The following is a 14,714-nucleotide window of genomic DNA, read 5'->3' as shown; positions in this document are numbered from 1 at the left end:
GACCCTGCTCTAGACTTCCCAGTGCAGATTTGGCGTGTAGTATAGATTCGAACGACCGCACTGTACACTCTGCCGAGTTGAAGGTGGCGCCGATATACCCTGCTGGGTTTGAGAGCTAATGGTTCGAATCTACTTGTTCAACTTTGAGTTCTCTGCGTTGCCACGATTCAGGAGTGGGCTTGGCCGCCTCCGTGTGGAACTGGTGGGAACTCTCTCTTTGCAAGCGTCCGTCGAGGACCTTGGTTATCAAAGGAGCGGCGTGGCCGCTTTCTTTGGAGCTTTGAGAGCTCTTTCCTTTTCCAAGCGTTTGTCAAGGACATTGGCAATTTCAGGAGCGACGTGATCGCTTCCTTGAGAACTTTAAACACTCGTTCCAAGCATCCGCGGGACCTCGCGGACAAGAGCGACTCGGTCGCTTCCAGCGTGACAGAGAGCTCTCAGCGCTCTCGTTTTCTTTTTCACGAATTCCTCTGGGCCTTGGCATCTTGCTGGCCGTTGAGTTTGGAAGGGCAAGCCTTCCGAAACGACGGAGGTCGTTTCACTTTCGCGCTCGTGGACGTACTTGTTACAAGTGTTGCTCGGCTCGGCTTTCTCGACTTGGATTTACGACCCGAGAAGGCCGCACGAGATCCGTGTATATTACCATTCCAAACTACGATCCTTTTGATAAGGGTGTTCCGGCATCCCCGCGTCACTGTTTCTAAACGAACTGGCGCGGCAACAATGAAAAATGTTAAGGTAACATTAATAAACATACTGTTAGCGCTAATCTCACTTCTGAAGAACTCTAAGCGTTGGTTATCCCACCTCCACATAAATTAAGTAAGTGCTTCTTCAAAAGACGTGTGTTCGATAAATATGCCGATATGCCTGCTGAATGAGGCGGTAAAGTTTCTCGAGCGTATCATCGCTGACCGTCTCGTCCAGCATTTGTACCTGGAAGGCCAACAATTTGGTTTCCGGTTGGATAGATCAATTCTGAATGTGGATTGCGTATTGATAGCGTCCGATAGCTTATCCGGCAAGTCGTGGAGATGGAGGAGTGTTGTTGGCGGTGTCCCTACCAACGTCTTCAACACCCTCCACTGAGCGCTTCTCTACGTATACAGGGTGTTATAAAAGTCCCGGAAGAGCAGAATAACTCGAAAAATATGAGTCCTAGAAAAAATGCGAAGTCTGGGTTTTTATGATTTTTCCTGGCTATCTGATGGTGACCTTGGATTTGACCTTGACGATGACCTTGAAGGTCATTTCAAGGTCAGGTCAATTTTTTAAAATGGGAGCCCATACTTTTGACTCCAGAAATTAAAAGAGCGGAAAATTTTACGTTCGGATGTGACCTTGAACACTGCCAAATTTCACCTCTGAAGGTCACATAAAGGTCTAAGCTTGTTTCAGGCTGAAAACGCGAATATCTTCGAAAATGCACCTGCTAGGGAGCAATGTTACGCATAAGAATAAGAATGTAGAGGTCAACGAGGGACATTCAGCCGTGACCTTGCCCTTATTCTCAAGGTATCGAGTTAAGATTACTATTAAGGTCAAACCGGACTTTTTTAGGACTGAAAATCCATGCTTTTGACCTAAAACTGTCAAGATTGAAAAATTTTACGTTCGGATATGACGTTTTCAACCTTGACCTGTCAAACACACTGTCAAACGGTCAATGGGCCAGAACCAGGCCTGTATCTCTAACCGTTTAGGAGATATCGAAGGTTAAAGTTTTCCAAGCTTTCTCCTTTGGTATCTCCGCTTCTACTGGGAGTAGAGAGTCGCCACTTACGGCAAAATGTAGGGTTTTGAGAGCACTTTAATTTGGTGCCACAACCAGGCCTGTATCTCTAACCGTTTAGGAGATATCGAAGGTTAAAGTTTTCCAAGATTTCTCCTTTGATATCTCCGCTTCTACTGGGAGTAGAGAGTTGTCACTTACGGCAAAATGTAGGGTTTTGAGAGCACTTTAATTTGGTGCCAGAACCAGCCCTGTATCTCTAACCGTTTAGGAGATATTGAATGTTAAAGTTTTCCAAGTTTCTCCTTTGATATCTCCGCTTCTACTGGGAGTGGAGAGTCGCCACTTACGGCATAATGTAGGGTTTTGAGAGCACTTTAATTTGGTGCCAGAACCAGGCCTGTATCTCTAACCGTTTAGGAGATATCGAAGGTTAAAGTTTTCCAAGCTTTCTCCTTTGATATCTCCGCTTCTACTGGGAGTAGAGAGTCGCCACTTACGGCAAAATGTAGGGTTTTGAGAGCACTTTAATTTGGTGCCAGAACCAGGCCTGTATCTCTAACCGTTTAGGAGATATCGAAGGTTAAAGTTTTCCAAACTTTCTCCTTCGATATCTCCGCTTCTACTGGGAGTAGAGAGATGTCACTTACGGCAAAATGTAGGGTTTTGAGAGCACTTTAATTTGGTGCCAGAACCAGGCCTGTATCTCTAACCGTTTAGGAGATATCGAAGGTTAAAGTTTTCCAAGCTTTCTCCTTTGATATCTCCGCTTCTACTGGGAGTAGTGCGTCGCCACTTACGGCAAAATGTAGGGTTTTGAGAGCACTTTAATTTGGTGCCAGAAGCAGGCCTGTATCTCTAACCGTTTAGGAGGTATCGAAGGTTAAAGTTTTCCCAGGTTTCTCCTTTGATATCTCCGCTTCTACTGGGGGTAGAGAGTCGCCACTTACGGCAAAATGTAGGGTTTTGAGAGCACTTTAATTTGGTGCCAGAACCAGGCCTGTATCTCTAACCGTTTAGGAGATATCGAAGGTTAAAGTTTTCCAAGCTTTCTCCTTTGATATCTCCGCTTCTACTGGGAGTAGAGAGTCGTCACTTACGGCAAAATGTAGGGTTTTGAGAGGACTTTAATTTGGTGCCAGAACCAGGCCTGTATCTCTAACCGTTTAGGAGATATCGAAGGTTAAAATTTTCCAAGCTTTCTCCGTTGATATCTCCGCTTCTACTGGGAGTAGAGAGTCGTCACTTACGGCAAAATGTAGGGTTTTGAGAGGACTTTAATTTGGTGCCAGAACCAGGCCTGTATCTCTAACCGTTTAGGAGATATCGAAGGTTAAAATTTTCCAAGCTTTCTCCGTTGATATCTCCGCTTCTACTGGGAGTAGAGAGTCGTCACTTACGGCAAAATGTAGGGTTTTGAGAGGACTTTAATTTGGTGCCAGAACCAGGCCTGTATCTCTAACCGTTTAGGAGATATCGAAGGTTAAAGTTTTCCAAGCTTTCTCCGTTGATATCTCCGCTTCTACTGGGAGTAGAGAGTCGTCACTTACGGCAAAATGTAGGGTTTTGAGAGGACTTTAATTTGGTGCCAGAACCAGGCCTGTATCTCTAACCGTTTAGGAGATATCGAAGGTTAAAGTTTTCCAAGCTTTCTCCGTTGATATCTCCGCTTCTACTGGGAGTAGAGAGTCGTCACTTACGGCAAAATGTAGGGTTTTGAGAGGACTTTAATTTGGTGCCAGAACCAGGCCTGTATCTCTAACCGTTTAGGAGATATCGAAGGTTAAAGTTTTCCAAGCTATCTCCGTTGATATCTCCGCTTCTACTGGGAGTAGAGAGTCGTCACTTACGGCAAAATGTAGGGTTTTGAGAGGACTTTAATTTGGTGCCAGAAACAGGCCTGTATCTCTAACCGTTTAGGAGATATCGAAGGTTAAAGTTTTCCAAGCTTTCTCCGTTGATATCTCCGCTTCTACTGGGAGTAGAGAGTCGTCACTTACGGCAAAATGTAGGGTTTTGAGAGTACTTTAATTTGGTGCCAGAACCAGGCCTGTATCTCTAACCGTTTAGGAGATATCGAAGGTTAAAGTTTTTCCAAGCTTTCTCGGTTGATATCTCCGCTTCTACTGGGAGTAGAGAGTCGTCACCTACGGCAAAATGTAGGGTTTTGAGAGGACTTTAATTTGGTGCCAGAACCAGGCCTGTATCTCTAACCGTTTAGGAGATATCGAAGGTTAAAGTTTTCCAAGCTTTCTCCTTTGATATCTCCGCTTCTACTGGGAGTAGAGAGTCGCCACTTACGGCAAAATGTAGGGTTTTGAGAGGACTTTAATTTGGTGCCAGAACCAGGCCTGTATCTCTAACCGTTTAGGAGATATCGAAGTTTAAAGTTTTCCAGTCTTTCTCCGTCGATATCCAGCCTTCCTCCGTCGATATCTCCGCTTCTGCTGGGAGTAGAGAGTCGTCACTTACGGCAAAATGTAGGGTTTTGAGAGGACTTTAATTTGGTGCCAGTGCCAGGCCTGTATCTCTAACCGTTTAGGAGATATCGAAGGTTAAAGTTTTCCAAGCTTTCTCCGTTGATATCTCCGCTTCTACTGGGAGTAGAAAGTTGTCACTTACGGCAAAATGTAGGGTTTTGAGAGGACTTTAATTTGGTGCCAGAACCAGGCCTGTATCTCTAACCGTTTAGGAGATATCGAAGGTTAAAGTTTTCCAAGCTTTCTCCGTTGATATCTCCGCTTCTACTGGGAGTAGAGAGTCGTCACTTACGGCAAAATGTAGGGTTTTGAGAGGACTTTAATTTGGTGCCAGAACCAGGCCTGTATCTCTAACCGTTTAGGAGATATCGAAGGTTAAAGTTTTCCAACCTTTCTGCGTTGATATCTCCGCTTCTACTGGGAGTAGGGAGTCGCCACTTACGGCAAAATGTAGGGTTTTGAGAGAACTTTAATTTGGTGCCAGAACCAGGCCTGTATCTCTAACCGTTTAGGAGATATCGAAGTTTAAAGTTTTCCAGCCATTCTCCGTCGATATCAAGCCTTCCTCCGTCGATATCTCCGCTTCTGCTGGGAGCAGAGAGTCGTCCATGTAGTCGAAAATGTAGGGTTTTGAAATGTAGGGTTTTGAAAGGACTTTAATTTGGTGTCAGAACCAGGCCTGTATCTCTATCCGTTTAGGAGATATCGAAGGTTAAAGTTTTCCAACCTTTCTGCGTTGATATCTCCGCTTCTACTGGGAGTAGAGAGTCGCCACTTACGGCAAAATGTAGGGTTTTGAGAGGACTTTAATTTGGTGCCAGAACCAGGCCTGTATCTCTAACCGTTTAGGAGATATCGAAGTTTAAAGTTTTCCAGCCTTTCTCCGTCGATATCCAGCCTTCCTCCGTCGATATCTCCGCTTCTGCTGGGAGCAGAGAGTCGTCCATGTAGTCGAAAATGTAGGGTTTTGAAATGTAGGGTTTTGAAAGGACTTTAATTTGGTGCCAGAACCAGGCCTGTATCTCTAACCGTTTAGGAGATATCGAAGGTTAAAGTTTTCCAGCCTTTCTCCGTTGATATCCAGCCTTCCTCCGTCGATATCTCCGCTTCTGTTGGGAGTAGAGAGTCGTCCATGTAGTCGAAAATGTAGGGTTTTGAAATGTAGGGTTTTGAAAGGACTTTAATTTGGTGCCAGAGCCAGTGCTGTATCTCTAACTGTTTAGGAGATATCGAAGGTTAAAGTTTTCCAGCCATTCTCCGTCGATATCCAGCCTTCCTCCGTCGATATCTCCGCTTCTACTGGGAGTAGAGAGTCGCCATTTACGGGAAAATGTAAGGTTTTGAGAGGAATTTAATTTTGTGCCAGAACCAGGCCTGAATCTCTAACCGTTTAGGAGATATCGGAGATTAAAATTTTTCAGCTTGTACCGTTAATATCTCCGCTTCTATTGTGAATTGAGTGTCGAGATTTAGGGCAAAAGCGTGTACCTGTTTTTTGAGTCGTTTATCAGATACCGAAGATTACATGTTTAAATTTAAATATAATTTTAGTTTAATTCTTTAATTTTAATGTTGATATCTTCGCTTTTACTTGGAGTTGGAAGTCGATGTTTATTGTGTGAATAGGGTTAATATAGGACTATATTGTGGCGAAAGCGCGTTCCTAGGTTTTGAGCCGTTTCCGCGAAGAAACTGATCGGAGGACGTTCGCAGCCGTGGTGGAATTTGACGTTCGCGTTCGCAAGGGCTTAGTATTTTACTCGCGAAGGGACGTCATCGTCCTTCTTTTCACAACGGTGTCGGATGTTTAGCTCCTTTCTTCCTAATTTTCTGCGACAACAAGACCGCGTCGGGGCCCTAACGGGGCATGTTCGCTTATAACTAGCGTTTATCTGAGGAGCGCTTCTCGGGAATATTCTGCTCGAAGGATTAGTCCGCGATAGAAAGTTTCCTGCGATCGGAGACCTCTTTAGTTTAAAGTTAAATTGTAGCAAGAGTATTGTTATCGGGCAGCTCTGATGCGGGCTGCTGGCATCAATCTGTGACGTCTACCGCGCGCTTTTGCGATTACCGGTAAATTCAGTGTTCTCGATTGCTCGCGCGATTTCAGGTGGCCATAATATGGGAATAATACGTGGCAATGTGTGGCAATAATATATAGCAGTAATATACGGCAACAATATATGGCAACAATATATCGCAACAATATATGGCAATAATATATAGCTATAATATATGGCAATAATTCATGGAATATATTTTTCGTTATAAATGTCAATGCAAATTTGCGGCATGCACAATATAATAATAAAAGAGCTCTCTGTAAGTATTGAGTCAAACGCTCACCAATGATGATGTTGGTAATGTCCCGTTGCCAATGTCCAACCAGGTCTACCAATGTTCTTCCATGTCCGCTACCGCTCTCCATGTCGCGCAGCATTCATCTTGCAGCGCGTCCCACGGTGATTGCTACACTTTCGCGACGCGGTCGATATTTGTATTAGAGCGGCGATATTTGCGTCAAATAACGAACGTTTTAAGTCGACATCGGTGGAAACTTTTTACGCGCTGCGAAATGGACTTTATAAACTCGATCGGCAAGGAGCAAAAACTGTGTGAAAATTTATCGACTCGTCCAACGGACTTTTACGGCGCTTTTCGCGATTGCATCGGAAAAGTCACGAAAATGCGGTATTATCGATATCTACGGGTGCAATATTCACGAATGCGCGTGAGGAAAGATTAGATAATCAAAAGCCGGTCGCTTCAAGGGAACGCAAAAATAGAGAAGCGGGGCAACGTTTTCACGCATGATAGTTCCGTCACGACGAAGCTTACGTTCGCGATACTTTGGCGAAATGAGAATTTAAGTATTCTTTGTTGGAGCACGGGTAAAAATGCGTATTTTGATAACCGCGGTCGCGATATTCAAAGGCACGCGAGCGAGGATACCTCAAGCTCGGCGTGCGCTTGCGCAATCTGTGCGCGCATTATACGCTGCTCGAGACAATAGGGATCGTGATGAATGGACAATATTGCCATATAATTCTACAGCCTGTTTTGCAAATAAAAGAAAAGCAGCAACGGTATCGGCATTTATGCGTATGAATATATTTTACACGGACAATTGAATATTGTCAAATAATTATATCGTTAAATAATTCTGCGGCCCGCTTGAAAAATAAAAATAAAGCAGCTGATGACGATTTCGTGTTTGTACATCGCGGTTGTACAGAATATTTCTTATTCAGATGACTGAATATCAATAGAGAATCATTCACTATTTTAAATCTCGTATGTAATGCAGGATATCGTGAACAAATAATTCCCTAATTGTTTCGAGCAATGTATTGAATTCAACGTCACAAACACACACATGCAAGAATCTATTTGCAATTCGCATTGACGAACGATATTTCATCTAGTCACACCATATCCGTCATGCGGAATTTTGTTTTTCTTTTTGTTTTGCATTTACTCACCGAAACGACTTGCAGTCAGAGCCGGCCACGTTCCGCTTCAACTCTGTAACAAAAAATTCACATTCGTTCATGAGATCAGACCAACGAGTGCGGGCGAGTAAAATTGTAGTTTACCCTTTGCGATCGTAATTCAAGTCGAGTCGGAAATTATATCCCAGCTCTAGATCGCCAAGAGTCAAACAGAGGATTATAGTAAATTTGTAAACTTACCTTCAAGCCGACTCTGCTTGGCCCGAACCGAATCCTTCGGTGCGGCATCCGCGTCCGCCGAATTGCTGTTGTTTTCCGCACAACTGAAACAGAAAAATAATTTCCCGGTTAATAACCTGCGGTAGAGAGAGAATATCTTGGATCGGGCGAATCGAAAATACGGAAATATTTTGATGTGGGATTTTTATCTCAATATTTATATTTCAATATTGAAGATTTAAATGAGACATGAAACTTTCAAGAGGGCTGATGAGGAACAAGTTGCAAAGGCAAAGATCGTAAAGGGTTGAACACAGATGTATAGGAAACTTGTAAACTTTACCTTCCGATCGACTCTGCTTGGCCCGAACCGGATCCACCGGTACGGCATCCGCATCTGCCGGATTGTTGTTACTTTCCGCAACAACTAAAACAGAAATGTAGTTTTCCCAGTTGATAATCTGTGGTGGAGAGAGAATATCTTTGATCGAGGTAAATCGGAAATACGGAAATATTTTGATATGGGATATTTATCTCAATATTTTAGTTTCAACATTGAAAATTCAAATGAGACATGAAGCTTTCAAGAAAGCTGATGAGGAATAAGCAAACATCGTTGCAAAAGCAAAGATGTTAAAGGGTTGGACAAAGATGTGTAAAAAACTTGTAAACTTTACCTTCCGGCCGACCCTGCTCTGCCCGAACCAGATCCTCCGGTGCGGCATCAGCGTCCGCCGGACTTGCTTCTCGCAACGTCTGGAACAAAAATTTAGCGTTCCTGGTTGGTAAGCAGCGATAGAGAAAGAATGTTTGATCGGAATGAGTGGAGAATATTCGCTACGGTTTTTTTCTTCATTGACATTGAAAGTCTAGATAGGACATGGAGCTCTTGAAAGAGCTGACGAAAAAAGATGACAACAAGAAACGGAGACAACAGTTGTGTGCTTTCGAAAATATTCTTTTACAAATGGACATTTAAATTTGAATCCCGTAAGGAGAGTAAGCAAACTTGAAATGATTTTGTAATGCTTGACGCAAATTTTGTGATACCATTATTTTTGGAGAAGATACAAATAAAATGATATAATTTGATTTTGGTTTATTTTTATTTGGTTAAATTGTTATCTTTTTCTATAAAAATAGAAATTTAGATAATAATATTTCATGTTAACGTATTTAGATTAGTTATCATATAAAAATAATAAATACATGGTACTCAATGCATGCGACTTACATTGTCGTATTCTTACTGGTGTCCTTTACTCGCGGCATCATAATCCTCGACCGAAATAATCCCTGTGTCTCGGAACGTCGCCTCATCCCTCATTGTGAATGTAATCCCTCGGATCGCTCACTGTCACGGACACTGTCATTGCACTATTAAACACTGCACAATTAAACTATTAATGACGTTCGGATAATAGGCCTTTCGCGTCCGCGTACACGTAAGCTTGTAATTCGTGCCCGACCGCGAAATATTTTTTCGCGATTTCGTCGAGACACGTCATCAGAATTACACGAGAAGCCGCAAATTTTCGCGTGTCGATACAGACTACACTCGCTAATGAGAGGACCTCGCGTCCGCGTTAATTAGGCGTTCGAACATTACTAACGCCGCGACAATGACGCAGTATATTGCTGGAGAGTGACGCGGTCCGTGCGGCTTGAGTGCCCGAGTCTAACTGGAAGCCATTTTGCGTCGCCGCAGCATGTAGCCGCTTTTCGGTGGGAGACGAATTCCCGGCTTCTGATTGGCTGGGGCCTCCCATCCGGCCATCGCCGTCTCGGTACGTACGTTGCGCCTGTTCGTGATTGTCCCCAAGCTGTGTAGCCTCAGGGACTGTTTAACGGTCTTAAGGCTCGTCTACAATAGCTGGAAGAGTAAGGCTGTAAGGCTGTAACGTAAGCTGTCAGCGAATGAAAATATTTCATTTCGTCGTCACGGATCTAATTACTGGACGGGTAAATGTGAAATAATTGTTTAGCCGCGTTAATTAAAATATATATTGTTGCAATAAAAGAAGGTTATGTAAATAGAGTGTATTTAATAATAGAACTTATTTTTAAACGAAATAATCCAGCAGCACAGCACAGGAACGCATCTCACCACAGTTGGTATGGTGTGGTAGTAGCTTAAAGTTTTATTTAATACTATAATTTCGATCCTAATTATTTAACGACGATGGATCTAACTAAACGCGGTGACGCTCTTTGCACATGCGAATTACAGATCGTCGGAGTCGATTGCTATGCGTCAGTTCTCAATTATCCCGGTCATCACGATAGGTCCTTAGGTGGTTATTTCGCAATTACGCGTTTTTACTGACTATGTTATCGTAACGGATCGAGATCACAGAACATACTAGCGCGATACTGGAGGCATGCGACTTACACGTCTGAGACGTTCACGTAGGGGGATTAACGCCGGGATGCAGCAGCTCTCTCGCTCTGTGTCACCAGCGGCTTTTCCTCCTACTCCCTCGGGTTTTCGCACGGCAGGATAATCCTGGGCACTGTCCGCGAGTGTTCACCCACGCCCGGTTTCGCGATTACCTCTCGTTACGCTATGACGCAATTCCCTTTGTTACGGGACGATATTCCGCAACACGTGTGTGCACCGTTCGCGCGTCCAGCAACGACTCCTGTGCACACTTCACGTGCCTAGCAACGACTGAGCAGGCTTGTGCCTGCTCGAAGCACAACGGCTTCCCCTACTGCTCGTTTTTTTTTTTTTTTTTCTACGGCGGTTTTCGCTACAAAGGCGACCCTTATCTACAAAGCGGGTCGCCGCACTTCGTGTCTGTATACATGCGTCAGGCTCGTACCTAATCGGGGCCCCCGCTGTGCTAAATAAAATTTTTATAAAATTATCGCGCGCTACCGCTATCGCTGTTACCAACGATTCGATAGTAAATAAATAAATTATCGCACGCGATATTTCTTATCAAGAGGTTCTTAGTTACCTCGAGTATTTCAATTAAAATACGCAAAACTTAATTTTCAACACGGATGGTGAGCTGGTTGTTTCGTGATTCGATTTAAAGTTAGTTAACAAATTATTAATAAAGACTCGTTAATTACGAATATGCACCTCACCATACGTGGTTACTTGTAGAACATAAAATAATGAATATATTAATCCATATGCGTGTTATAATAAACAATCTAATAAATTCGGCCAAGCCAAAATAAAATTTAACCGTTAAGTTGTGACCGGAGCGCGGGTGACCCATAAAATTTGGACCTCACCTATATGGTGACTCTTACCTATATGGTACCTATTTGATACCTGTATGGTCCCCCTGTATGGACCCTCGATGGTACCCTACAAGGTATGGTGCCTCTATGGTTTGGTACCTGTATGGCCTTGCTTTATGATCCCTCGATGGTACCCTAAACGGTATGGTACCTGTATGGTCTCCTATTCGGAGCCCCTATGGTGTCCTCCTTGGATCGGTTGATTACCTTGATGGTCCACCTTGATGGGACCTCTAGGAGGCGAGTCTGGTACCGGGATGGTACTCCTACGTGGTTGGTTCCAATGAACAGGATGGTGCACCTGTAAGGGTCCGCGAAAATACCGCTATGGTCCCGAGCTAATATTTATGGACAAATTGAAAAATTTTTGGTTAAAATTGTCTGTCTCGAGTTCCGCGCCTCAGCTTTGCCCCCGACGCACCTTTTATTATCGGTCGCCACCTTATTTTTTGGATTAATAAGGAAACCTTCGGTTTGAATTAATATCAAAGAAATCTATATGAAATGCTGGTTCGCGTCGCTGGACGGATTCTTTACTACAGTCGGAACCTATATGGAATACGATCGTGTACGAACGGAGGATAGGTATGATGGGTACGTATGTATATCTCGAATAAATGTTAAACAAACAATATCACATATATATTTATAAAATACAATAACGCTCTTATACTCTACCCTGAAATAATAGTTATTATTGTTGTTACTAGCTACGTCGGTTCGAATGGGCCACGCCCTTCGCGCTGACCTATGTGGTCGTATGGTCTAAGACGTATTTGCGGAATATAAAATATCAGACTTCCGTTCATCAAGCTTCTTTAACGACGCGCGTCTTAAATAACCGCTTTAGGCCTTTATCAATTCTCGTATCCCGAACGTTGGAGTCACAGAGTCGTGAACATTATTCACTAGCGAGTATTACTGACCGCGAATACCTATATGGTACAATCTCGTAGACGTATAAATCTATGGCGCGATTCACTATACAATTACGCGTAGCACGTCGGAATGGAAATAGACGAACTTACGATCACGCTCGAGGAATTTCTGGTACTTACGGGAGGCTTGCGCCGTCTCGCAATCAACTATCCCCGGAAGGGCTCTACTGCGCCGCTCGCTACGGCCGTTTCCTCTCCCCCTCGGGATCCGCCGCTTCCCACGGACTGTTATCCCCACTACGCGCCTCCTTTGTCCGCACGTCCGCTCTATAGTCGGACGCGGCACGCACTGTATACGTCTTTGTCATGCTCGCGTCAGGACCGTAGCTATCATGATGCGTCGCCCGCTTTTATATAAAACACAAAATTCTTTATAGTTCTTAAACTAAAAACAATATAATAAATCGGCTCGTGGCGACGGATACCTTATCGGACAAGGTATATATGCGCAAAAGTACGTTTTACAAAATGTGGCTAAAACAAAACTAGACCTGTAAATAATAAAAATTCCAATGCCACAGTGTTAAGAACGCAGCGCACATCAATAATTTATAAATAACTTAATTTTGACCTATATGGTTCTTAGGTGGTACCTATGTGGCACCTCGCTAAATCGACTACCTATGTGGCTCTTATGGTCTTAATTGGTTCCCTGAGTGGTCAACCTACATGGACCTATGCGGCGACTTATACGGGATTCTTCTTGTGATCCTATGTGGTCTCCTTCGTGGTCCTCTAAGTGGTCTGCCTTGGTGGACTTGTCCCGTAACCTCGATGGTGTACCTATGTGGCTCCCGGATGGTATCACCTCTTTAGATAGTAGGTCAGGACCTAGATCGTACCTCGGAGATATCCGGATGGCTGGTTAGATCCTAGATGGTAATCGAACGATGTTCCAATGGTTGGTCAGGACTTATATGGAACTCGGCTGATACTCGAATGGCTAGTCAGGTCCTAAATGGTAATCAGACTATATTCGGACCGTTGTTTATGGCTAGATTGTGACCGGGGTACGACGGCCCAGAAAATTTGTGCGAGCTCAATCCTATTATGGTCGTATGGTACTTCGACCGGGGTATGGTATGGTATGGTATGGTATGGTTTTGGTATGATATGGTATGGTTAGGTTAGGTTTTGGTATGGTTTGGTATGGTTAGGTTTAGTATGGTTAGGTTTTAGTATGGTTAGGTTGTATGGTTAGGTTGTATGGTTAGGTTAGGTTTTTTAGTATGGTTAGGTTGTATTTGGTTAGGTTAGGTTAGGTTAGGTTAGTTAGGTTAGGTTCCCCTCGTGGGTGTCGCCTTGTTGTGGCGAGGGGGCTTGAAGGCCGGAGATCCCTCCTGGGGCCATCTGGGCGACTCTGGTCGCTCGGATGTTCCAGGGAGGGTGAACCGGCTGGACCAAGTACACCCACGGTGGCCCAATGAGCGATGGGTCCCTCCTGCCGGATCTAAGGATCCCTGGTCGGAGCGACCCATCGGTGAGAGCCACCAAAACTGCATGGTGGACGCTGCACCATGCAGAAATAGGGACGTAAGAGGCTGGGCTGGGGAACCTAGGCCCTGACTGAGACTCGAAGGGCCCAAGCGAGGGTTAGCCGAGCTCTTAGCCTGTGTGGCAGTCGGCCTGCCGGGTGAGCGCTGTGCCCGGCAGTATTAGGGGACGGTTGGCGGGCCCGGTCGCAAATGGCGGCCGGTCTGGTCAGTCGCTCCCCACAGCGGGGGTTGGCCGATCCCCATCAAACGGCATGGATGGCCTGATGAACTGGGCGTGTACCCTTCCCGCCAGGGATCTTGGCTCTGGCGGGGGGGTTCCCCCCTGGGGAACCATCCAGGTGTGAATGAGTGTGTGAATGAGGTGTGGTCGGACCCGGACGGATATTCCCTGTAGACTAGCCAAGGGGGGAGTAGTAGCCCCCCGACGCCGGCTATGTGTGATGTCAGTACCTGAACCTCTGCCGCGTAAGATGTCGTGAGCTCCTGTAGGCGGGGGATTCCCCGGGCCCTCCGGGCCTTACAAGGTCGCACGGATGTCCCGGTGGGATAAACCTGCTCTGCAATAGGAGCAAGATCGGCCTGAAAGGGCATGTTTAACGTGGAAGAACCGCTCGCACACGGTTCGACGAGCCAATGCATCGGTTGAGGTCTGGGATCCCGGATGCACGTATGGAGGATTACCCGGTCAGTATTTCCTCATACCCGGAGCTGCATAGGGGAAATTGCAGCACGTCTAGCCTGAGGTCTGGAGGAGCGGCCCTTTCGGAGGGGTGCGCGTCCACTCGATAGGGGTGACGTTAAACCTTTAACATCATTCTATGGTGCAGGCCTATCTGTAACATTTTAGTATTTATTCATGCACGGATAGGTGTTGACCAACTGATAAACCGCTTCTCGGCTCTGTGCATCAGCTAGGGCTTAACTTTAGGCGGGGAAGCACCCCATTGCGTTATGGGGGTCCCATGATGGGCGAACCGCTATAAATACAATATATACACATGGAATCTCAAGCTCAAACACAATTCCCGATACGGCCCCAGGGGGAAAAAAACCAGGGACGAGAAAGTAGATCTTTGTACGAGGAGAATGGCCGCACTGGCCGGAAGGAGGCGAGAGTAAAAGGCGGCCTACCACCTGCC

This window comes from Harpegnathos saltator, unplaced genomic scaffold (assembly GCF_003227715.2).
Source record: "Harpegnathos saltator strain DR-91 unplaced genomic scaffold, Hsal_v8.6 scaffold174, whole genome shotgun sequence".
NCBI lineage: Eukaryota > Metazoa > Arthropoda > Insecta > Hymenoptera > Formicidae > Harpegnathos > Harpegnathos saltator.
This window is presented reverse-complemented; position numbering follows the sequence as displayed.